The sequence below is a fragment of the Cyprinus carpio genome, unplaced genomic scaffold, assembly GCF_018340385.1.
Source record: "Cyprinus carpio isolate SPL01 unplaced genomic scaffold, ASM1834038v1 S000006820, whole genome shotgun sequence".
NCBI lineage: Eukaryota > Metazoa > Chordata > Actinopteri > Cypriniformes > Cyprinidae > Cyprinus > Cyprinus carpio.
In genome coordinates, this window is record NW_024879401.1 from 845 (window position 1) to 24,739 (window position 23,895).

General features: G+C 37.5%; 1 pseudogene; it reads left to right on the forward strand.

Moving 5' to 3' along the window:
- The first annotated feature begins 349 nt into the window (after nucleotides 1-349).
- The window catches only part of LOC109083398, a 53,559-nt pseudogene continuing 30,013 nt past the window's right edge, over nucleotides 350-23,895 (forward strand).

The following is a 23,895-nucleotide window of genomic DNA, read 5'->3' on the forward strand; positions in this document are numbered from 1 at the left end:
ATATTCCCACCCCAACCAACCACACACAAACAACACACACACCTCTCGGATCTCTCTCTCGCGTCATCTCTCTCTCTCTCTCCCGCTCACACAACCCACACACACACACACACACAATCCCTCCTAGCCCTTATAGTAACCTGCAAGGCTTTGTGTCTTAAATGCCTTTGAGGTGTTTTTAGTTCTTGCTTGACTCGACCCCCATTTTTTTTTTTCTTCAATTTAAAAAATGTCATTTATTTTGAAGGTTATTTACACTTATCTTCCTCAGAAGTAACATCAGTTTGCAAACAAAGCCCTTTGATGATTGATCCCTGTGTCGTGTTTTGCAGTGCGATAGATCACGGTTATGTCTCCTTTCTCTCATGAGGGAGGCAGTTTTCAACAACTTCAGGGTCTGTACACTGTGACGCAATTCCCTCCCAAACTCGACTGGATTCAATTAGTAGGCACAACAGGTAGCTGTAATCGAATATTTCTATCGCCTCACTATCTAGTCTGTTGAAATCAATTCCCCAATTTGGCACATGTGCCCATAATTTTTGTCCTTTCCCCTGTAAGCCTTTATAGAACATTTGTAACGCTCGCATGGATATGAACTCACTCTAAATGTCTCGACCACTGTACGCAGGAATTTACCTCTTGCTCATTTTAGCGATGAATTATGCCACTAAGTGGAGGAAAAAAGATTGAAGACAGATCGCGGTCCAGATGTAGCACACAGGAGAACATATGTTAGCATTAACGTTTTTGGAATCTGTCCGCTGTAGAAGTAGCAAGCGCTCGGGGGCATCTATCATCACATTGAACCGCCTTGATGTCTTTCTGCAGGACCTACCGCACTCCTACCCAGCTTTTGGACAGAGTCATTATGCCCAGTAGTACAACAGTCGCCCTTACACTTCTCCATACATGAACACAGTAACAACACCAGCCCCACCACAACCTCCACCACTGCCACCTACACCTTTACTGGAACCTCCAATCCCAGGGATCACCACGCCAGGCCCTCTCAGAGCAAACCGGCAGGTATAATAAGCTTTGGTTAGTAAAAAAATAAATAAATTAAATGAAATAACGGTATGGATTCCCCACAAACAAGGATTTGCTGTAAAGACAAAGCGGTGATTGGGCTAATTGGGTTGCGATTACTAAGGCCCTAGGTGTTACACTCAAAATGTCCTCAATGTGCAATTTTTCGTATTGATTTTTTATTTATTTTTTTGTAAAAAAACCTGGATCTTGAATTACGCGATGTGCCGTGTGCTATACGTTTAGGATTAAAGAAATGTCCCTCAACGTAAACGTAGTTAAAGAAAATTACCAGTACAACATTTGTTTGAGGTGAGATTCAATACACTATATTTGTTACCATATTGGGTCTATTGGACTTATTACTGAATTATTTATTTAGACATAATCAGATTGATTATGCAGTAATTTGCCCAGTCCTTATTGAACATTTAGGTTATCTTTAGAAAAAGGTAACCGATTAAAAATGATTCAAAAAAATCATCAGAAACTGTATAAAATAGTTTGAAATATTTCTATATTTCTATAACAGTATTATAAAAGTTTAGTACCATGTATATTTTTACCTAATTCCTTTGTTAAACATCCAGTGCAAAGCACTGTTTCAAATTGCTATTAATTAGTGTTTTTTAATAATATAAATGTGTCAAATGTCCTGTGGCAATTCCAATCCGATTTTTTTAGTTAGCATTTTCAAAGAATACAGAGCGTAGAGTGCATGCACCCGTATCGTGCCAGCATGAATGTGTTATGCGTATGGGACGCGCATGAAATGTGATATCGAGCACACGTGTTCGTGATTCCCATACCCGAAAGACAACTCAATTATATATTGTTAATTATGTAGTGTAAAAGTGTGATATGTGCTCTTACTCATCCTTGTACATTCGTAAAATGTGTTGTTATTGGGCATTGTGTGTGTTGTTTAGTCGATTTGTGTTTCCTCAATTGACCCAAATTTTTCTTATCATTGGCATTGTCATGTATATTAGCGAAGGATGGTAATGGTGCATAAATCCCCCTCTTCGCCATATACTAAACCTTAACTGGTAATCGAGGGTATAAGAGATCAGATAAAACCGAGTGGATATTATGAGCATGTGGGCAGAGAGCTATTCACGCACTGAACAACTAGATGAGAGTAACCGGATCTATCGCGGGACACTCACACTGCGAGGTGAGTTGGGCCTTGATGATAGTTATTTTCAGTATTCTCTCGTGTTTTTTCTTTTTCTCGTTTGCCTTGCACTCATCATACTACTAGTCTCTCTACCAGGAGGATACAGTACAATCCAACAGTTCCATCAACCCCCCATTACAAGATTCAGATTCAGAGCGATTGCGTCGTGGGCTTCAGAATGGCAAACAGTCACGTGGCCGGAGAAGCTAGGATACACACAAACCACTGGTCGCGTGTGCTGAACCTGACGGACTTGACCGTATGGAAATGCTGCCGGGCATTGGTGAATGATCTAGCGGGAATCACAAGAGTTCAGTATCTCAGATGGAATCACAGCTTTTGATCCATCTGATCTTGTCCGGTCTGCTCCGCGCTTATCAACATGTTTACGCGGGTAGCTTATTTACATGGGTCATGCGATACGTCCTTTACCTACATTCGTTTTCATGTAAACAACATGTAATGCTATAAAACTCAGTTTTTTTTGGTGACAGTGCTCATTGGTTTTGGCATGTTTTGCTAGCTGAGCATGCAAAAGCCTAAAGCCAGCTCTCCTGGTCAGTTTATTTTTGTGTGCATGCCACATGTTTTGACATGAAGACTGAAAACAAAGACATATTAAATCTGGTAGAATAGGTTTCTTTTCTGGTTAATTGGCTACATAGTTTTGCAAAAACAACCGATTTACGAAGGAATTGGGCAACATTATGTGCGGTAAATGGGTTTAAAACTAACAAAATGTTTTGCATTAAACAAAAAAGTTTTTATCTTTTTATTTATATTACATGTTTTACAAGACAGAAAATAAAAGACATAATTACTAATCATGAGATTTTTTACAATTCACATGTGGTACTTGTAATGGGAAAACTGTGTTTTACACAAGCAGTGTATTTTTTCGTGCTGTCAAATGAGTTAGGTGAGTAATCGCAATTAATCGCATGCCAAAAGAAAAATTTTTGTTTACGTAGTATGTGGGATGTTCTGCGTATATTTATTCAATGTATATATAAATACACCAACACTTGCATTTATGTCGTATTTAAGAAAACATGTGTTACTGTTATATATGAAGATATGTAGATGTAGTATAAAATTATATGCAATATAAGATATATACATGGTAACATATTTTCAAAAATATGCTGCTGTTAGTATGTATCTGATCTATACATGATAAATATACACAGTACCACATACAACATATACATTTCAAATCATTTTTTTGTATGTTGATGAATCGCGATTAATCGTTTTTGACAGCATGAAGTATATTTAGAAGTATATGTTGGTTTGTTTTTTTTTTTCTATCTCAATCATATTTTGGCTGTACAGGTCATGGTCTTTTATTATTACATGGAGCCGGACAATCTCTGGACAAAGGTTTTTGCCCCCAGTAACGCAATAGCTTTGAAACAACAATCAGTTGCGGGTTAACAAATCTAGTTAATTTAGTTTTGTTGGTATTGATTGTGTTCCTAATGCTGTGTCTGGGGGCAATAGAAGTGGATTGTCCAGATGGTGGTTGCGGGTGCTTTTCTGTTGAAACCATCAGTGCTAGACTATGCTAACTGATCCCAGGGCAATGAATCGTAATGCTCTCCGTCCTTTTCTATTTGACAATCCAGCTCATCTATGCATGCTGGGTGCTGCCATTATTGATGTTTGTGCTCTTTTTTTTTCTTAATCCAGCGGGGTGTGTCATATTGGGAACTCACTTGGTTGATGACAATCATCGTTTTTTGTTCCCCATCTCCTCTTGCTCCACGGGATCGTCCTCCAGACAGATTTACGGGAAGGGTCAGTGATTGTTATTTTAAAAAATGGAAACTACAGGCAAATATTTCGCGCAAAAGTTTTAGAAAAAAGGACACAGAAAGAGTGTCACCCCCCCTGTAGCTTTGGTGGTACAAAAACCGCCACACGCCTCGAGAGAACTCAGAGTTCCATTGTAATGTGTTTCTTTTTTAATAAGATCGTCGACCGCCATCGCAGGCGGATTCAGCTCGGCCTGCAGCTGTCCGAGTTTATGTGGCTCGAACAGGCAGGATGTACAAACCAGTATTGCAGACGGAGAGTTGTCCCATTGACACTGTCGTAAAGGTTTTTTGTCCTTCATGAAATGGTTTCAATTGTTAAGCTTAATTAAATGGTTGCATCTAACTGACCTTTGAGAGGAGTTCAATGTATTAATAGCAAAGTTGAGTTATATAATAATTATTTGATCATCACACAATATTGATACAAACTTTAAGATAGATTTTATTTTAATGCATTTATTTAAATAATTAGATATAGAAGTTTTCAGCATCAGTTAACTGAAATGTGATTGGTAATATGGTTGAGTTTTGCAGACTCCAAAAAGCCTTAAGTAATTTGTTTGAAAACAGTTGTGCTGCTTCAATATTTGTGGAAACCATATACATGTTTTTTTTTTTTTTAAGAGTTATTAGATCAATAGAAAGTTTGATAGACTGGATTTATTTGAAATAGAAATTGTTTAACCTTATTAATGTCTATGGTCACTTTTTTGCTGAATAAAAGTATAATTTCTACTGTCCACCAACGTTTGGGTAGTGTAGGAAAACTTATTTTACTTATACAAATGCGAGTATTCCAATATATTTGTAAATTATATTTTGGTTAGAATGGATAAATTTTTGATTTTATTTGATAAAATAATTTAATTTTAAAATTTAAATTTAGCCGGTTTCAAAGTGTTATGAAATGCAATAAGAACAGTTTACTTCTGCGGTTGTTGTTATTTGTTATTTTATCAGAACCGTCAATAAAGATATCTATTTGAAACTTTCAAAAACAAAAAATTTGGGAAATCAGTTGATCTGACAATTCTCATGGCTTGTCAATGATGTTCATGGCTTTATTTAACTCCCTCAGCCCGTCGTTCAATTCACCAAATTAATAAAAGTCCAAAAAAGCCCTAAATCGGGAGTTCAACATGCCTGTTTTTAAACCCTCTTTGTGTCTGAAAAAATGGTAAAGCAGTTCCTTGGAATCTTTTTGGCTGCGTTTCTTGAAGGGTTTTTTATTGTGGTAGGTGTAGATGACACAGCGCCGCTGGTGTCAGTGGCACGGGGACCGGCGGCTGGTTGTGCTCTTTGGTCCTCAGTCCGGGTGTTTGAGGGGGTGGGTGTTTGTTTTAAGGGTAGGTGAGCCCTGGCCCTCGGACCCTGCCTGTTTATTTATTTTATCTCGGCCTGAGGCATGCTGGGTAAAGAAGTGAAAAACTCTGAGAGTGGCCTCAGCGGACGCACTCTCGCCTCTACACACACACACAATAATATCATCATCATCAACAGATACATCATCATTCAAACCTGTCGGTGTGGGGGGGGGGAAAAAGCCACGTTCGATTTTTAAGGTTCTAACCAACCTTAAATGCGTGTGTTCTTATAGGTTCAAACAGAACCCAATCTGAAGTTGTTCAGTTACGGTACATTATGGAAAAGTCACGTTTAACACTTTTACCTCTCGGTCTACTGGGTTTTGATTGGTCAGAGGAACATACTTAAAGTATTTAATGGGAGAATTAGATGGATTAGAAATTATTTAAAGATATTAATTTCAAATTCTCTGTAATTACTTTAAAGCATTCTGTAATATAATTGGGAGACACTGGAAAGTCTCAACACAAAAATGATGGTTTATTATTTCAGGTTCTCCTACACTAATGTTAGAATGTTTGGGGTCAGTAAGATTTTATTTATTTATGAATCTCAATTTATTTATTTTTTTTTAATACTTTTATCTGCTAGCCATATCTATACAATAAATTGATAAAAAATTGACAGTGAAGATATGTATAATGTTAAGCAAAAATATTTTAAATTAATGCTGTTCTTTTGAAACTTTCTTCGACAGAAAACATGAAAAAACCGTTTAATAGGGCCTACTAAAACTAAATTAAAAAGCATACGGTTGAGCAAATTAGATTGAAAGAATCTTCTTTGAGAAGATGAGACAAAAAGTGGCATAATGCTTTCCACCAAAAATATTAGGCTGCATCCAACTGTTGTCAACACTGGAAAATAATTGGCGCAAATTCAATCCAGCATATTAGAAAAAATTATAAAATAAAAAAAATAACTAAATAAATAAAAAAGTATCCACGTTTCCAGCATATTAAAGAATGAAAGAATATTGAGCGAAAAAAAAAAGTCATGGTTGTGCCACAAAAAATATTAGAGCTGCAACAACTAGGTTTCCAACAGCATGAAAAATAATATAGTAAATGCTCTTTCAGCGGTCTAAACCATGCTTTGTCCTCCTCTCTGCTGTTTTTCGAAATCTGATTAACACGCTATGGCCCTTCCACCAGAAATATCGGCTTATCACATCTACCCATGAATGAACATCGCGAACACCGCATATAAATGCTTCCCCTCTAAATCATATCAGCCAAACCGCATCTCAAACCCTTTACATTAAAAACCAGGTGCGCCACGTCTCCTACACGAGGGTAGGGGATGACATAAACAGTATAAGAAAAACCCAGCAAAATGCATTTCTTCACAGCTTAACCTGTTGATAAAGAGCTCTATAACTAGAGCCGTGCTGGAGCGCTCACTGCTGTGGTTATCAGTTATCCCACTGGCATCAGGGCAGCTCTCTCCCGATCAAAGCTGATGGTTCGGGCCAGCTGTGTGGCCGTCAGCCCTGGAGGGAAGCTTGCAGGGGTGTGGGGGTTTCTGTGGGGAGGATCTGGCGCTCTCTCGGTGCTTTTGATGTTTGGGGATTGCAGGGTGGCAGCTTGGTGAGCAGAAGACCCTCTGGCAATCTTGGCCTGCTTGTATTCTTGCACTCTCCCGCTGAATGATTGTTTAGATTTAATTGGAGAGGATTGTCGGCCAGAGAAGTGCACTTTGCATACCTCTCGCCACCAAACCTGCTTTTATTAACTGTCAGATACATACGCAGGTGTTTATATTAAGTCCACTGACTGGCAGGCTCAGAATAGAAGAGAGGGAAGGGAGGATTGTCCAGACGTGTTGGAGAAGCACTTAACAAAGAAAGAACCTATTTTTATTAGGCTATATATTTAAAAGCTTCTTTTATAATTAAAAATAACAACTCAGTAGTGTATATAAACTGTGAAATTATTGATCGCTTTTTTCATTAACCCTCATATTTTATTCTCAGTCTGAGAGACTCCACAACTCTTTTAATAGCTCAGAAAACATACTTAACATTGAAGTATCAGGTTGATGACTTCCTGCACTCGTGAGAACTGATTATAAACATAATTTTAACTTGCTAACATGCATCCAGCGACCTCCCTGAAATGTATTATTTTAGTTTGGGAGACCTCAGATATAAACAAAGAATAATTGCAATGGATTTTCACATGCAAAATTTTTTTTAGAAGTGTATGGCTGCCAATTTCTGTTGTTTTAATTGAATTGATTTTTTTTTTTTTTTGAGGTCAACGAACCCAAACCTGGAGTTCCTGTTGTTAGTATAATATATAAAATTGCCCTTTCACACTTAAAATTTAAATGCACATGATAATTACATAAATTGAGTCTCTGAAGTCAATCTCAACAGAACATGTGGGCTCATAGTTAAAAGGTGTAGGTCAGTAAGATTGGTGGTGTGTTTTTTAGAAATTAATATATTCATTCAGCAACAATGTCTAAATTGATCAAAAGCCACAGTAAAGGCATTTATAATATTACAAAAAAATAAATTATTTTAAATACATCGGTTCGTTTGAACTTCCATTCACTCAAATAAACCAGTTGGCTTCCACAAAAATATTAAGCTGTTTTCAACACTGTAAGAATTTTTTCTTTGTACACCAAGCAGCATTTTAGAACCATTTTCTGAGGATCATGGCCACTGAAGAGTTGAGTATGGCCTTATAAAAATTCAGCTTTCCTAACAAGAATACCTGACATTTTTAAAACATATTTAAATAGAACACATTTATATTTAAATTTCACAATATTCCCTTTTTACTGTCTATTTTCAGCTTTGATGAGCAAAAGAGATTGTACCTGTGTATGAACGAAAAAAAGTCTGTGTACCATCATAAATATACTAATTTGTATCTTTATACCAGTTTGAACATCAACTTAATAACCTCATCAGTTTCTTGCTGGTGTTCTGTTTCTTCTTTTGTGTTTTCGGCGCAGGTTTCATTGCTGAGTGTGACAGGTATCAGTAAAAGCTCGGCGTTTCTTCAGGTGGCTTAGCTCTAATCCTGCAGCAAGCTTCTATGACTCACACGGCTGTACAGACACTGAATAAATCCCCTCCTTTGCTTTCCTCTCTCATTAGCACACTTGCTTGATCCTCTTAATGAACAACGAGAGAGCAGCCACTGATTAGAAAATAAGCCTGGTGGAATGAAGATTAAAAAAGATGATTTTAAATTGAATACTAGTCTAAATATCCATTTAATAAACCCTGCTGCCTTGTTTTTAAGCTTGTACTACAGTATTTCTTTGTTTCAACACTGGCACTGTCATTTTAATGCACTGACCTAAATATGTGTAGTTTCAGTTGAGATGAGAAAATTAACCACATATATGTCAAAGACAAGTCTGTAGTCACGAAAAGGTGTAATTTTGTAAGGCGGATAGGTATTAAAGAGAAAAACATCTGCAAATGATTCATTAACAATTTAGAGAGCAGTCGCTCCCATCTTTGTGTCAGCTCAAACACAGCACAGATCGCCATTACTGCCCTATTGCATTACGGTGGAAACTGAATACATTGAATACATTTTAAAGAAGAGTCCATTAATTTTAAGTGAGTAATTCCATTTTGATTACTGCCAGTGCACAGGTTTAAACATCACTTGCCACTAAATTCGCTGTTTTGTGTCTCAGTCTTCCTCGTTCTCATTTTTAGACCCAGCCCTTTCTATTATTTTAATTTCCCCAACTTCAGCCTTTTAACCCACATTTTTATACGTTGGCAAAATGCGCTTATCTCTGATTCTCCTATCCCCCCCCCCATCCCCGCTGTAGAAGACTTGTTTAGAGCGTTTTTTGACATATGGTTTTTTTCCCCCCGATTTTTTCCCCGTGAACTGATACTTTCCCCCCCCCCCCCCCCCACCGCTCCCCCAGATAATGTGTACGAAAGCCCCCATCGCCATCTTCCCGACTCCGACGGTCCTTCCCGCTGCGACAGTGAATCTATCTATTCCATTCATTCATTCATTCATCTATTTCTCTCCTTCTTTATATCTTTCTCTTTGCTTAATTCAACTACTTTTGCATCTATCAAAGTCTCTATCTATATCTATCTATCATCTATCAACGCATCTATCTATCTGGGTTTCTATACGGCTATCTATCTGAGTTGTAATAATTAAGCTCATGTTCATTTTTTTGTGATAAAAAATGAAATCGAAATAATTTCTGAAAACCTTCAAGTCACCTCCGGCTTCAGGCTTTCCCATCCCCCTTGAGGTCTGTTTTATAATATATTTTATTCTAAAAAGATAAGGTTATGTTATGTCTGTCGATCTCTATTATCTATCTATTTTATAATTTTTCTCTTATCTATAAAAATAAATCTACTTATTCTATCTATTCAATAAATATGAAAAAAAAAAAAATTTTTTTTTTTTTTCTATCTTCTATCTATCTATCTATCATTAAAGCCATATAAAATGCAGCTACTCATGTTAAGGTCATTTTAATTATGTATAAAACATTTAATTACCAATATTATGATATATGTCCCATAGATCCAGACATATATATATGCATAAATAAACTGAAACGTTTAAGATGTATTTTTATGTTCAAAATTTAGGTGTTTCAAAGTAACAAGAAATACATACTATATTATATATAAATATGTACTGGGTTATAGTATCACTGACCCTGAACTTATAATATTAGGCCTATATTAATAGTATATTCTTTTATATATATATGTAGATATGTTCAACCATCCCTCATGTTTTTCCTTGCTGTGTGTTTTCAGGATCCACCAACGTCAGTGTCATTGGGACTAAGAATGGAAGAGATGATCTTCAACTTGGCCGACACACATTCTTCTTCAACGACTTGGAGGTAAGTCAGAACTTTCTGAGACTTTGGGGGATTCACGTTTTTCGCGGTCACCGTATCTTTTTCACCCCCTGAAAGTTATTGCACCCTTTAATAGGTGATTATTCTACAGCTTTTTTTCTTCGCGGCCATTTTTAAAAACCCCCCCAAATGGGGATAAGTCAAAAAGAGTGAACTTTACTTTCGGCCAAGAGCAGCCTTAAATTTTTAAGCAGCATCAAAAAACCTTTTAATAGCAGGTCCCTTTTTCCACTAACGTCCCCAGTGGTGAAGTATTACCCGGGCCGGGGGGACACTTGAATTTTACAGGGGGTGCTCCCCCGCCCTGCCCCCACCACGGCCCCCCCCCTCCCCCCTGCCCCCCAGGCCAATTTGTCAGCTTTATATTTTCTGTACGTGTTTGATTTTGATGTCATGCTGTGTGATCTGGGTCTTGTGCCCCGGCCGCAGTCTCAGTCAGGGTCGAAAGGGCTGTTGCCGTCTGCCTGTTTCTGCGGATCAGTTGAAAAATCCCCCGGGGCAGTTACAGGGGTACAGGTGTCTGTCTCCCTGGTAGGGGTGAAAATGAGACCGGGGGGCCCTTTCGTCGTGTTTGGGCACGCTCCCACGGTTAAGCAGTGAAGTTCAGTTTGTCCAGACGGTTTGCTCAAGCTGCACTTATTAGTGTTTTAACAGAGGGCGATATACTTTTTAAATAGCTTCGGGGCTAAAAAATACGACGTGAAAATCAAAAATCCCAACCCCTTAAAAGTTTTGGGTTTTAGACTAAAATGAAGATGTTTTTTTACTGGAATTTATTAAAATTTTAATCAGTTATAGTTCAAAAAAACTTTCGATTTCGTTCACTAAAAGAAAAGAGGGGTTCTGTGCTTTTTTTTATATGAAAATTTTAAGACAAAATTATCAACATGATCAAAAACTTTGAAAAAAAAATTTGTCTGATTGGCAGTCTATTTTTAAATTTATTTTTTTTTTTTTTTTTTAGCAAGTGGGGGTTTTTAATTTAAATTCGAATTATTATTGTTTAGATAAGGTTCTTTGCGTAATTTTTTCCACATTTTAAAGTAAATAAACCAAAACTATTTTACAGTGAAAAAAATATTTCAAGTGTGGACTGAAGCAATTTAAAATTTTCTTATATCAATACATTTTTTTTTTTTTTTTTTTTTTGAAGATCAACATTTTAAATAAAACCGTTTATTTTTCATTAATCATAATCAATGTTTTAAAAAAAAATTTTTTTTGTTTCCCTACCCACTTAAAAAACGGGAACTTTGAAAAAAACTAAGATCTAAAAGCATTTAAAAAGAATATTTGGAGATAGAGTAACCTGAATTTTTTCATTTTACAGTAGTCGGGTTTTTAAAAAAGCAAAATTTTTTACATTACAAGCTATCATAATTTTTCACACTTTCTTATTTTTTGGCCCCCCAAATAAATATCAGCAGCGCCACCAATTGTTATTTTTGCCAGTTTGGGCTTGATAAAATGTGGGGGTTTTATTTTTTTATTTTTTTATTTTATTTTCTTCTTCCTTTTTGTATGAGCCCCATTTCTTAGGACACAATTTTTAAAAAAAATTTTAAATACATATTTTGTCTAAAGGACCCCCAAAAACTTGTCTCTTTGCCAAGGGTTAATTTAACAACGGGGGGGAAAAAAACTTTTTTTAAAAAATTTTATATATTTTAATATATATTAATTATATTTTCGGGCTTTACGGGGTTTTAAAATCTTTGTTTCATTTGAGGGGAAAGATTTCAGGAAAAAACATAAAATTAACCCCGCAAAAAAGCAATCTTTTGACCCCAAATGCAAAATTTGATGATTCTTTGCCCCCCTTTTAAAAAATCTTCAGTCCAAATTCATTTAACTTAGAAAAAGAGCAGCTTAAACATTTTTCAGAATATTTCTTTTTGTGTTCCACTGAAGAATTTAAAAGCGACGGGTTTAAAAAGGACAGAGGGTGAAAAAACGATAAAAAATTTTCATTGGACTAAACATTTTTAAAAAGTAGGGGGATTTGGGACCGGGGTCTAACCAAGCCCATAAACCCCCCCCCAACCCCGCTGGCGAGTGCTTCCCTATCCCCAAAAACCCGACACCACCGACCCTTTGTTTTTCCCTTGTGTCCTGTCGTGGCGGACCCCGCGAGGGGGAAAATGTTTGTTGAATTTAAGTGTGAGGAGAACTGTTGCAACCTCCCAATCTCATTTTTCAACCCCTTTTTGCCCCGTTTTTCCGCCACGAGAAAAGGGGAAAAAAAAATTTTTGTGGCCCGGGGGACTTGGGTGAGGGGGGAATTCCAACGCATCTTTTGTAAAAGAAATTGGCGAAATTTGGGCCTTTTTAAAATTTTTCGTATGTTTGGCTAAAAATTTGTGCCCGCGCACTTTTTTAAAATGGATTCCCCCTTCGTTTTTTTAAAAAAAAATAGACAGTTTTTTGAAAAAAAGCTTAAATGGGTTTTTAAAAACTTTCCGTATTTTGATTTCTTTTCATGTTTAAAAAACCCTCGGTATTTTTTAGCTGCGGGCTTTTTAAAAAAAGTTTGGATTTTGCAAGCAAGTTTTTCCTTTCTACTACTCTCAGCAACGGAATTTTTGAAATTCGTTTTGAACTTTAAAGCAAAAGGACTTTTTCTTTTAAAACACAATTGGAAAAAAGCAAAAAAAAAACTTTTTAAATGAAAAATTTTTTTTTTAAACCAAAGGGGGTTTTTAAAAAGGCAGACCAAAACTTGGAAAACTTCAGCTGTAAATAATCCCACAAGTAGGTATTTGAGACCTTAAGAAAACACATCTCGTGAATATAGTCAAAGCCAAAAAGGGTTTTCCCTTTGGCTTTGCACATACAAATCCTAAGGGTGTTTGGTGTTGTCAACTGGAAAACTACAAAAAATGTGCAAAGGACACCCGGGCCCGCAGTCCAAAAAATAACCATCAGCTCTAGCATTCGCTTTGTCCCAAAACCCTCTTACAAGCTTTTTTGGGGAAAATAAAACAGACTATTTAGGGTTAAATCCCATGGATCATTTTTGGGGGTACATCCTGTTGTTAAAACGTCAGGGGTGTGGTGATTTTGGGGGGTCATGTCATTGGGGTTGTGTTACATTATTCTGTGTAGTTTATGGGTTGTGTTATTGTTTCCTTTCCCCCGTTTTTTGCAACCCTTTTGGGGATTTTGGGGGTTGGGGTTTATTTTGAATTACAATTGTGCTATAGGGAGTGTAATAAAAGTTGTATGGTCATAAGGGGTGACTTCACATAACCAAACCACAAAAACACACACCAACACACCACTACTGTGCCTACAGGCCCAAAATGCGAGGGTTTTTTTCTTGTTTTTTTGGCTCACTTTAAAATTTTATTTTTCAGTGACGAAATATTCATTTGGCAGCAAAATTAAATTTTATTATTTTCGATATTGATTCAAATTTTTCATGAAGAGGGATTTTTTTTTTTTCAGGGAAAAGCAGTTTTACACTAAATAGTGTGTGAGAAGTCCGGGGTGACATTTTATGAATAATTTTATTGGGAAAGGTTAATTAAAAAGGTTGCTGAAAAAAAATTTTTTTATGTTAAAAGTAATTTTCTTAAAAATTGCTGGCCTTTTTTAATTTTTCATTATAAATCCCCTAATACTATTTTTTTGAATTTTATGTACGCCCAGCATTAATAGCTAATTTAAAGTTTAGGGGCAGTAACTTTTATGTTTTTTTAGTAATATGTCACCCAAGGATTATTGGTTGTAATTTGTGAAAAATTTTTTAAAAGTAAAAAAATTTTTTTTTAAAGTGTTTTTTTTTTTTTTGGTGGAAAAACGAATTTTCGCATCATTATCCCGGCTTTTGTCACATGCCTTTAAAATCATTCAAAATGCTGAATTATGCCATTTTTTTTAAAAATATCAAGTTTTAAAAAAAGTTGTCTGTAAAATTAAAAATTTTGAAGAAAAATATTTTTTCCCGGATTTTTTGAGGAAAAAAATATATTTCAAAAAAATCGGATTATTTGAAAAGAAATATTTGAACATTTAAAGTTTTATTCCAATTTTCAATTTAAGCGCCCTTTTATAAATAAAAAAATAATATTTTTTTTTTTTGTTTTCAAAAAAGAAAAAAAATGGCAAAAAAATTTGCAAAATAGTGTTAAGCATAAGTATTTTTTGTTAATTAAATATTTAATTTTTCTTGGAAACTATATTGACAATTTAAATTTAAAACAAATAAAAAAATTAAAAAAACCTTTAATTTGTTTAAAAAATTTAATTGTTTTTATGAGAATCAAAGGGACGGAATAATTTTTCAGGAGAAATACACTTAATGTGATAGAATAAATCCCCACAGGTTTGTTTGGGTGCTTTCTTTTGGTTACCACTGTTTTTACCCCAAAATTTTTGTATGAAAAACCCCATTGTGATATGCACGTCAATACCGGGGTTTGAGGATGTGGTTGGGGGTGAAAACATTCGTGGTTGAGTGAGAGGTGGGTGGGGTTGGTGTGTGGGAATGTGCGTTCTGGAGCCGGCCGTGCCCCTCTCGGGGGGGGGAGGCTCGCCCGGGGAGAAAACAAACCCGAGCCCTCTGCGGGACAGAGTTCCTCCCGGGTCGGCGAGGGGGGAAACGGTTTCAATTATCCCCGGGGGTACCTCTGCAGAGGATACTTAACCCGAGGCCAAACCCTGTGACATTGCAAAAGGGAGTTTTTAGCACCTCCCGGATGAAGGGGGTTACTTATCATTTACAACTGGGATTTGATTGTACTTTTTTTGAATTGCTTTTTTTTGACTTTAAAACATTGATCAACACAGGTTTTAGTCAATATCTTCCAGTGCAAATTTCCCCATCTAGTTGCTTTTCCTCCGGTTATTTAGGGGAAGCTTTTTTATTAATATCGTTTTCGGCCCAATACCCCCAACAAATTCATTTAAAATTTCCTCAAGCCCTTGGGCCAAAAACCCAAAAAAGGGGAGTACTCTTTTGAAAGTGAAATAATCTTTTTCATAAATTCCCCCGCGCGTGTTTTGTGTTTGGGAAAATGTTGACTCTGAGGGGGGTTTTTTGTGTTTTAGTTAAGGGGAAAAGGTAGTTTCTTTTGGCTTCAGGGCTTCCCCCCAGGAGGGCCCTGATGTGTTTTGGGGAAATTCCTAAAAAGGAACGGGGGAGCTTTTAAAGTTTTTCTCCGCCGGGCCCCTTTCCCAGCAGCCCGAAGGGGCCTTTTAAAAGCAATAAGGGTTGTAGTTTCTGAAATTAGTGTTTCAAAAAAGTGTGATAAAGAGGTTTGCCCTCCATATCAGTTTTTTGGTGAAGCAAAAGTTTTGTTTTTTAAAAAAAGACCTCAATTTTGACAATAGTGAAAAAATTTCCCGTGATTTTTGAAAAATTTTCCAACCATTAATAAGAAAGTTTTGCTTTTCTTTTCCCAAATTTGGGTGGGGTTTTTTTTTTTTTAACGGGGACCACCTATAAGGTTAAAATGCAGTGGAAATTTTTGGCCCTTTGGGTGTTGGGTTTGGGCCCTGTTTGACCAAAATTTGAACCTTTTTCCCCTTACTTTCTGATCATACCCCTTTATTTAAGTTTCATGAAAAAAATTAATAATGACATTCTTCTTAACTGCTTTTCTTATTCTTTTTAAGTAGAGTTAAGAATATTCTGTAACGTAAGTATCGTAACATATCATATCGTAACGTAAGAAATTTCTTTCTTAAGAAGATATCCATGAACCGGGCTCTGCTTTTTTCCATCTTCATATGCCAGAGTGCGAAAAGCCTCGGTTTTAGGAGGTCGCGCTTCCTAATGTTTACTAGGCTGTTTGAATTCCATGACTGTTCAACCCACAAACTGTGGTTTGGGAATGAAGTGGGTCTAAAGAACTCTCTTTGTTCTCCATATCCTGTGTCCGACCCACAGGTAAGCTGCACCCTCCCTCTTTCCCTCTACCTCCTCACCCTTCACGTGGGCCAACTGTGGTGGGAAAGTGATGGGGGCAAAACACGGGGGTCATGACCCCCTCTCACAGACGGGGGGATGACAGACCTGCCAATGGAGTGGAAGCATTGAGAACCTGCGAACCATGGATTGGGCTTTTTCACATGGATTAGCTTGTAGGCTTGGATGTGTGATGATGGCTGTAATCAGTCACACTGTGCCTTTGTTACCTGGGACGCTCCACCGGTGTGGGGAGCCGGTTCCCTTTCTCCAGACTAAGCTTTAGCAAGTTTGGGGTCTGGCCCAAAGGCACAGCCAGGGATAAAAGCTCCTGAGCTGAGAGAGAACTAGAGGGGGGAAAAAGAGAAACGGTGGTAGCCAGGAGAGTAATGCAAACGGATGTTTCCAGCTAGGACGAGAGGGAAAGTGAGGTTTGTAGTTTTAAATAATCATTTTCTTTTTTGACATTCTGCGCAGTCGCTTGTGCAGTCGGCAGAAAAGCCCTTCCTCTGGCCAACAGGAAGAATCAGCCAGTCCGGCCTGATTGCTTAATGACAGATCCAGCGAAAAAGGAGGCTCTGATAGTTCGCATAAATGAAAAGGTTTTTTAGGCTTGGATAGTCAGAGGGGGGAACGGAAAGGAAAATGAGAGCGAGGAATGGAAATAGAGGGAGCTGATTTCAAGGTGTTTATTTTGTAGTTTGTTAGGCTTTCTCTTGCAGTTTCCCGAAAGTTTTCCACACATTTATTTTTTAGCAGGACCTTGGATAGTTTAACGAATGAGAAGGGATCAAAAAAAATTGATGAATTAAACAGAGAAAACCCGTGTTTGTGTAAGACGTAATTATGTACGGATTGCAGAGGAGGATCTTACACAGCTACAGTAGGAAATCTGGTGTTAGTTAGCAGCGATTGTAGGTTTGTAAGAACCCTACTTGGTGAACAAGGAGAAGTACAAAAAGAAAAGAAAACCTCATTGCCATCCAGTTTTTATATATTAATTTATTCGAAGCCATAGCAAATATATAAATATATAATTAAAAATTAAAATAAAAATATGCTTTTTATTTCTTTTGCATAATATCATGGTTGTATCCCAATGTACAAATCCTAAAAAAAAAAAAAAGGAATAAGTTGTTGCATAATCTTTTTATTGTTTGTTTTTGTCTTTGGGGGAAAACGGTCATTGTTATTAATATTTGAAAAAGAAATTACTATGAAAAAACTAAAATCATTAAAACAATGAGATTTTTGCATGTTATTTTTTTAAGGATATATATAATATATATATATATATATAAATATATATAATAATATATATATTTTATATATTGTGTGTGTGTAATATAAAATAATATATCAAATATATTTAAAAAATCTTTTTAAACAAAAATTTTTAAAAACATTGACCCATTATCTCCCAAATTAATTTTTTACCACCAGCTCAGCATTATGTTTTGGTACAATATTTATATTACCTCTCCCCGCTCAACATAACACCTTCTTTTTGAAGATACCTTCAGCCACCCTTGAAGATCAACTACATGCTGTATTTAACCACTTAAAGCTGGCCCAATCCTCGGTCATTAGGCTTAACGGTGTTTACGAAAAGCTTAAGAAGCCGCCCCAATGAGTCCTTCATGAGTTACTGTAAGACATTAGGACCTGGCGGCCCCGCCAGGGTCCGGGGTGCAGCTACCAGAGAGGCAGTCAAGGGTTTATGTGGGCTCCATGTGCGCAGTAATTGCTAGAGGTTGTGCACTCTTTCTCTGCCCCCTCACTTTCATCCCGGAGGTCTGGAAGCCCACAACACGACTGTTAATTTGTGTGTCGTAATAACCAGCGAATTAAAAAGGCAATGTAAAATACGCGGCAAGGGACTCCGGGCCAAATGGAGATGGTAACGCAGTTAAGAGACTCCAGGGCAGTTGCACGACTCTAATCGGGGTGGTACTTCTGAATGTGTTTTTAGTTTCTTGACAGAGTTTAGAGATTTTTTTCAAATCATACTTCAGTTGGAAATATTCTCAATATATTTTATTTGTCTGAAATGACACACATTTGTCATCATAACTGTTAATATCAAGATTAAACGCCGCACGAGGCCTCCGCCAGCTTGTAATACGATTTTGGCCTTTCCAAAGGTCCCCTGAAAACAAATGGGTACTTCAGAAGTATTACAGATCCATCGCTGACTATCTAGAAACAGATTACACAAATAGCTTGAGGTGTTCCTGAGCCGCGGCTGCACTGGCAGTCCATCTTGGCCCTGCAACACTCTTGAGTTCTCCATGTGAGGTCACCCTGGCTCCTCACAACGCGCCCTGCCTCCAGCCCCCCCCTCTCCCCCTTATCTGGAGCCCTTGGAGAGGAGGAGCAGGGCACTGGTCAAAGTCTTTTTCCTCTTTGGATCTCGGGAGGCTTGCTGGGAGAGGCTTATGAGAGAATGCTGCATTAGAGCAGGGGTTGGGGGTCAAGATTTAATTCTGTTAAAGAACAGCTGGTTTGAGTTTCTTCACGTTGCTTCCTCCCCTTCCCTCTCCCCCACAAATCCAGAGAGATGAAAAATTTGTTCAGAGTGGGGAACCAGTAAAATAAAAAAGGCTTTCATTTGCTCCAAAGCGCTTACCCCTACCCCTGCTGTAGCATTAGACAGGAATGCAATAACGTCAGTATTTGGCCAGGTTCAGATCACCGATAAAACAAGGAAGTCCTTTTGTATTTTTGTGTCTTAGCAGCCTGTTGAAACCAATTAAAAGGCTTAAAGTTCTGGAAAGGAAATTGAAAAGAATGGCTAAAAAGGAAATACCCCCTCTAAAATTCAACTACCAAGTAAATTGTTAGATTAAACTTGAAATATGAATGGAGATTTAAATAGAAGTACCGGCAATGTTAACCCATTTTTTCTTTTTACTTCATTGATGGAGCTTTCTAATCCATAATTATAATTAAATATATATATATATATATATATATATATATATATATATATATATATATATATATATATATATATATATATATATATATATATATATTGTTTGTACATGTGTATATTTTTGTATATTTATAATAGGAAATTAAACTCCATATATTTTTTTTAAAACATTAAGCTATTACACAGAGAGGTTTAATTTATTATAACTAATATGACTAGTATTTAATTTTTTATAGATAGATAGATAGATAGATAGATAGATAGATAGATAGGTAGATAGATAGATAGATACAGATAGACTATTCATCAATTTAAGTAGTGAGGCTTAATTCATAGTTATAAATATTTAATTTTTAAATTGTACATATACTTCTTCTTCTCTCTCTCTCTATGTATATATGAGTATATATATATACATATACATGTATAGTGTTTTGATTTTCTTGTTTATATTTAATATATATTTTATTTATCATTTAATAATATATTTCATATATTATGGGGAAGTCGGTACTAATGAGTAGAGAGTCGGACTCCCAATCGAAGGGTTGTGAGTTCGAGCCCTGGGCCGCAGGGACTCAGGGTGGGGGGGAGTGAATGTACAGCGCCTTCTCCACCCCCTCAATACCACGCAACTTAGGTGCCCTGAGCAAGGCACTGAACCCCAACTGCTCCCCGGCTGCAGCATAAATGGCTGCCCACTGCTCCGGTGTGTCACAGTGTGTGTGTGTGTTCACTGCTCTGTGTGTGTGTGCACTGGATGTGGTTAAATGCAGAGCACTAATTCTGAGTATGGGTCACCATACTTGGCTGAATGTCACTACTTTCACACTTTCACTTATGTTATTTAATTTTTTTTGGTTTAAATAGCATTTTTAAGTTTATTTTTAGATTATTTTATTTTATTTTATTATTATTATTTTTATCTGCTTCTTTATTTTCTTGCAGATGATTTTTTGGAACACACACAAGTCACCAACCCTGTCTTTCCATGTGATTTTTGTTTGATTTGAATCAAAATGCCCTGCTCACTCAACATCTCAAGCTCTTGCAAGGGGAGAGAGAGAATGACTATAAATGGAAAACTAATAACAGATTTTTTCAGTCTGCTTTCTCCAAAAAGCTGGCCTCAGGCTGTAGCTGGTGTGTGGCTCCTCGGCAGCAATCAGAGTGTCATAATTTCATTGGCGGTTAAAGAATCAGGTTCAATTTTTTCTAGTACGTTACATTTACCAGAAAGTCTGGTTTGTGTTAGTGTGGACACTTCGGCTGAACTGTGCTCTGAGTTGTAGAATCATTCAGCCTCTCCAAGAAGCGGAGACCCCTGATGGGGGTACAGATCGCTTCCCCATTATCCCACAGCGCTATCTCTTTGTTCAGGCAGCTGACTCTGGACTAGCAGACCTAACACTGAGAAGCCAAGCTTTCAACCTTTTCCGGAGTCTACTGATAACCGACTCTTTACGCACCAGCAGATGTGTATATCAAAGAGATCCCTCTCTAGTGTGGTAGTGGACAAATGGGTCAGATCCCCGGTCCCCTTGATGATGGTGTTTATTTTATTATTAAGATCTAGCAGGTGGGGGTTAGGGAGGCTGAAGTGGTTGAGGGCTGATTTTGAGCTTTCTCGGGAGAGAGCTCAGCCTTCAATTGGGAATTCCCACAGTTGTTAATATTATTCACTTCATGGATTCATGCTGTTAATCCCAAGTTCAATTTTGCAATATGAAAACCATTAATCAAATTAGTATATTTTATTCCAACCAGCTCACCATGGCTGCCCTTTTTGTTTTGCTTTTGTTTTAGGAGTGCCATCAGGTCCATAGTCATCGACGACGGTCGCCGGATCTACAACGGCAGGATCTAAGGTAAAAGCTAGCACCATACCAGTCTTTCTTTCTACAGTGCACTCTAACTGAAGCTGAGTATATAAAAAAGCCATTCTCTCTTTTTTCCCTCCTCTCTGTTTAGTACATATAATTTTAGCACAGACGGATCTCCACGGCTAAGCTGCCACTAGTGCCAACCTGTATTCAGAAGCCACCATGCGCACGAGGGAGGTGTGTGACTGGATGAGAAAGCTGGCCTTCCTCTACAGACGAAAGTAAAAGAAATTTATGACCACCTATAAAAAATAATGCCGGAGGTAATCCCCCAATAAACTGCTTTGCTAAAATTAGTTGGGGAAGAGGGGTGGTGTGTCAACAAAAGCACCCATAAAGTTTCTCAAATAACTCCTTATGCAGAAACCACTTGGTCTAAAATTACCAAATTTTTGAAAGTGCTCAAGTGGGACGCATCCAACTCAAACAATGTTTCTGTTCATTTCAGGTCCCGCTTGGCTCGCCAAAAGGGAAGCCTGGTTGCAACAATTAAGGAAAGCAGAAATTGAAGCCCTGACTGACTCCTGGTTAACACCGGCTCTGAAAGACCAACATTAATCCACCTGCTGTAGGCCTTAGCACCTAGCTTAATTATATAGAGCCCACTTCTGATACACATAAATCACAGAGAGTAAGTATGAATAACTGTTCGCTTTATGCCCCAATACCTCAAAGAACATTGTATTGTTTTTTGAAAAACAGCTTTAAGACCATCCATTTATCATGAGCGGTTTTGGGTGACAAATGGCGCTCCTGTTTAGCCTTGTCCTCCCTTTGCCATTTAACTTGACGCATTTGCCTTTCAATTACAGATCAAACTGTGTGAACATCTTAGTGACCACAACACAGCTCATACCTGCCCTCGCCAAGGTCCTCCTTACGGACTGGGAGTAGTATTTCCAATTGAAATATTTATAGCGCCACAAAAAGGTAAGTGTGAGCTCAGTATTGACTACCTGTGTGTATGAATGGACTCATTGGGGTGCGCCGTAATTGCGCAATATTACTGTTAAACAGCGCAGACACATGGCGTGTGATTGGTTAGACTGCAGAAGTTTGGGGGACACACGAGAGGGTTTTATGTTCAGGAGAGGTCTAAACAGCTGGGATTATTTTCTTGAGCTCAGCCTGGGAAATGGGCCTCTCCTTTTCAGGTCTACATATGAAACCACTTCCAAATTTATGTCATTCCACTTTGACATTTTTTTTTCTTCTCCGCTTTTTGAATGCAAAATAAACACCGACCTGTACTTTCATATTTTTTCGTCGCGAAAGCTCAGCGCCTCCCTTGCTGCGGCATTTGCATGTGAGGTTGATTTAGCTTTTTAAACTCCCATTTGTCCCACGTTGGGGAGGAAAAAGGCACACTTAATGCTTTTCAGACTACTTTTATCTGAGCATCGATCTTATCGTATCTCCAAGCCAAGGCAAAGTGTTTTACTGTGTAATTTTGTGTAACTTATTGCGTATTTAAAAGCCCCTCACCGGCTGGATCTTGGGTGTGGCTTCCTTGCTTTCTGCAGCAACCTAAACCTGTTTCTCCTCTCCCCAGGAAAAGAGAGCTGCTTCGGAGAGTAATCCAGAGGTTCGGGAGGAAGTTGTTTATGTGGTGGTGGGGGACGGGATGGGGAGAGCAAGGTTCGAAGAAGGTATTGAAAATGCCTAGAACTCTATAGCACTTTTCCCTTTTTAAACCTTCATTTCTTCAGTCCATTCCCTGAAAATGTTATTGGACCAGTGAGAGAATGATTCTCGTATTGTAATCAGTTCAATTCCCTTGACAGCTCGAATGTAAAAGGAGGCGAGATGACATAATTACAACGTCCCTGCATGTGACTGGGCATTTCAATGCAGTAATGCTAGACAATCCTCTCAGGCATGTTAAGGGGCCGGGTTCTAATAAACATGCGTTTAAAATGCTTAAATCATTGTTAGATAAGTCGAGGATATTCAGAAAACATTAGGAGTGTTGTTTTCCCGTCTCTTGTTGTTCAGACCAGAAGATTTATGTTACCTGCCGCCTGTGCATTCAGAACATCCGCCAAGTTTTCCAAAGCTGTAAGCCAAAAAAACCTGAAATTATTCATTGTGTATTAATTATAAAAAGCTGCTTATTGTTCGGCAGGATCCGAACAGACAAACATGTTGTTGTGTTTATTATATTGTGCCAAGTGATTCTCCATGTTGTCAGTTAATCATGCAAGGAATGTGAATGTAGGAAGTTTAAGCTTACATGTCAGTCCCCATTCCTCCAAAACAAAGTGTTAGACGTAGGCAGGGGATTTTAATAAGCCCTTTGGCACTTGAGAAACCAGGTTGGTATAAAAGCCACAGTTTTGTCAGATACAACTTAGTGTCAAGGGTGACTTTGTATGAAACCACCAAAGCAAAGTTAAACCTTGTATACTTTCGCTTTTTTTCCACGTATCCCAGAAAAAATTCCCCCCTCTAGTTAATAACTCACCGAGGCCCAAAGTAGATACCATCTCTGGTTTTTAAAGTTAAAAGCAAAGAAAATTTACAAAACAAAAGAAAAGAGTCTTTTAAGGGTCAGTGCAAGTTCTCTAGCGGAACATATGCTTGAGAGAGCTATACCTTTGATAAGACTCAGTAATGGTTTGTGTGTGGACAATTCTGGGCTGACAACCCTTCTTTCTTTCGGGCAGAATATATTTCCCTGTGGCCTCTCCCAGGAACAATGCCTCATTTGCAATGTTGTGTTGGATAAGTTGTACAGAGGTGCTATATTTTATAAAGTGCATTTAATAGTTATTTCCCACTTTATGTTTCCTGAGTAGTAAAACTTTTTGCTTGTTTTCAAATGGGGCCTTCGTGTTTAAAATTTTTTTAAATATTTTATTATATTTTTCCAACAATAT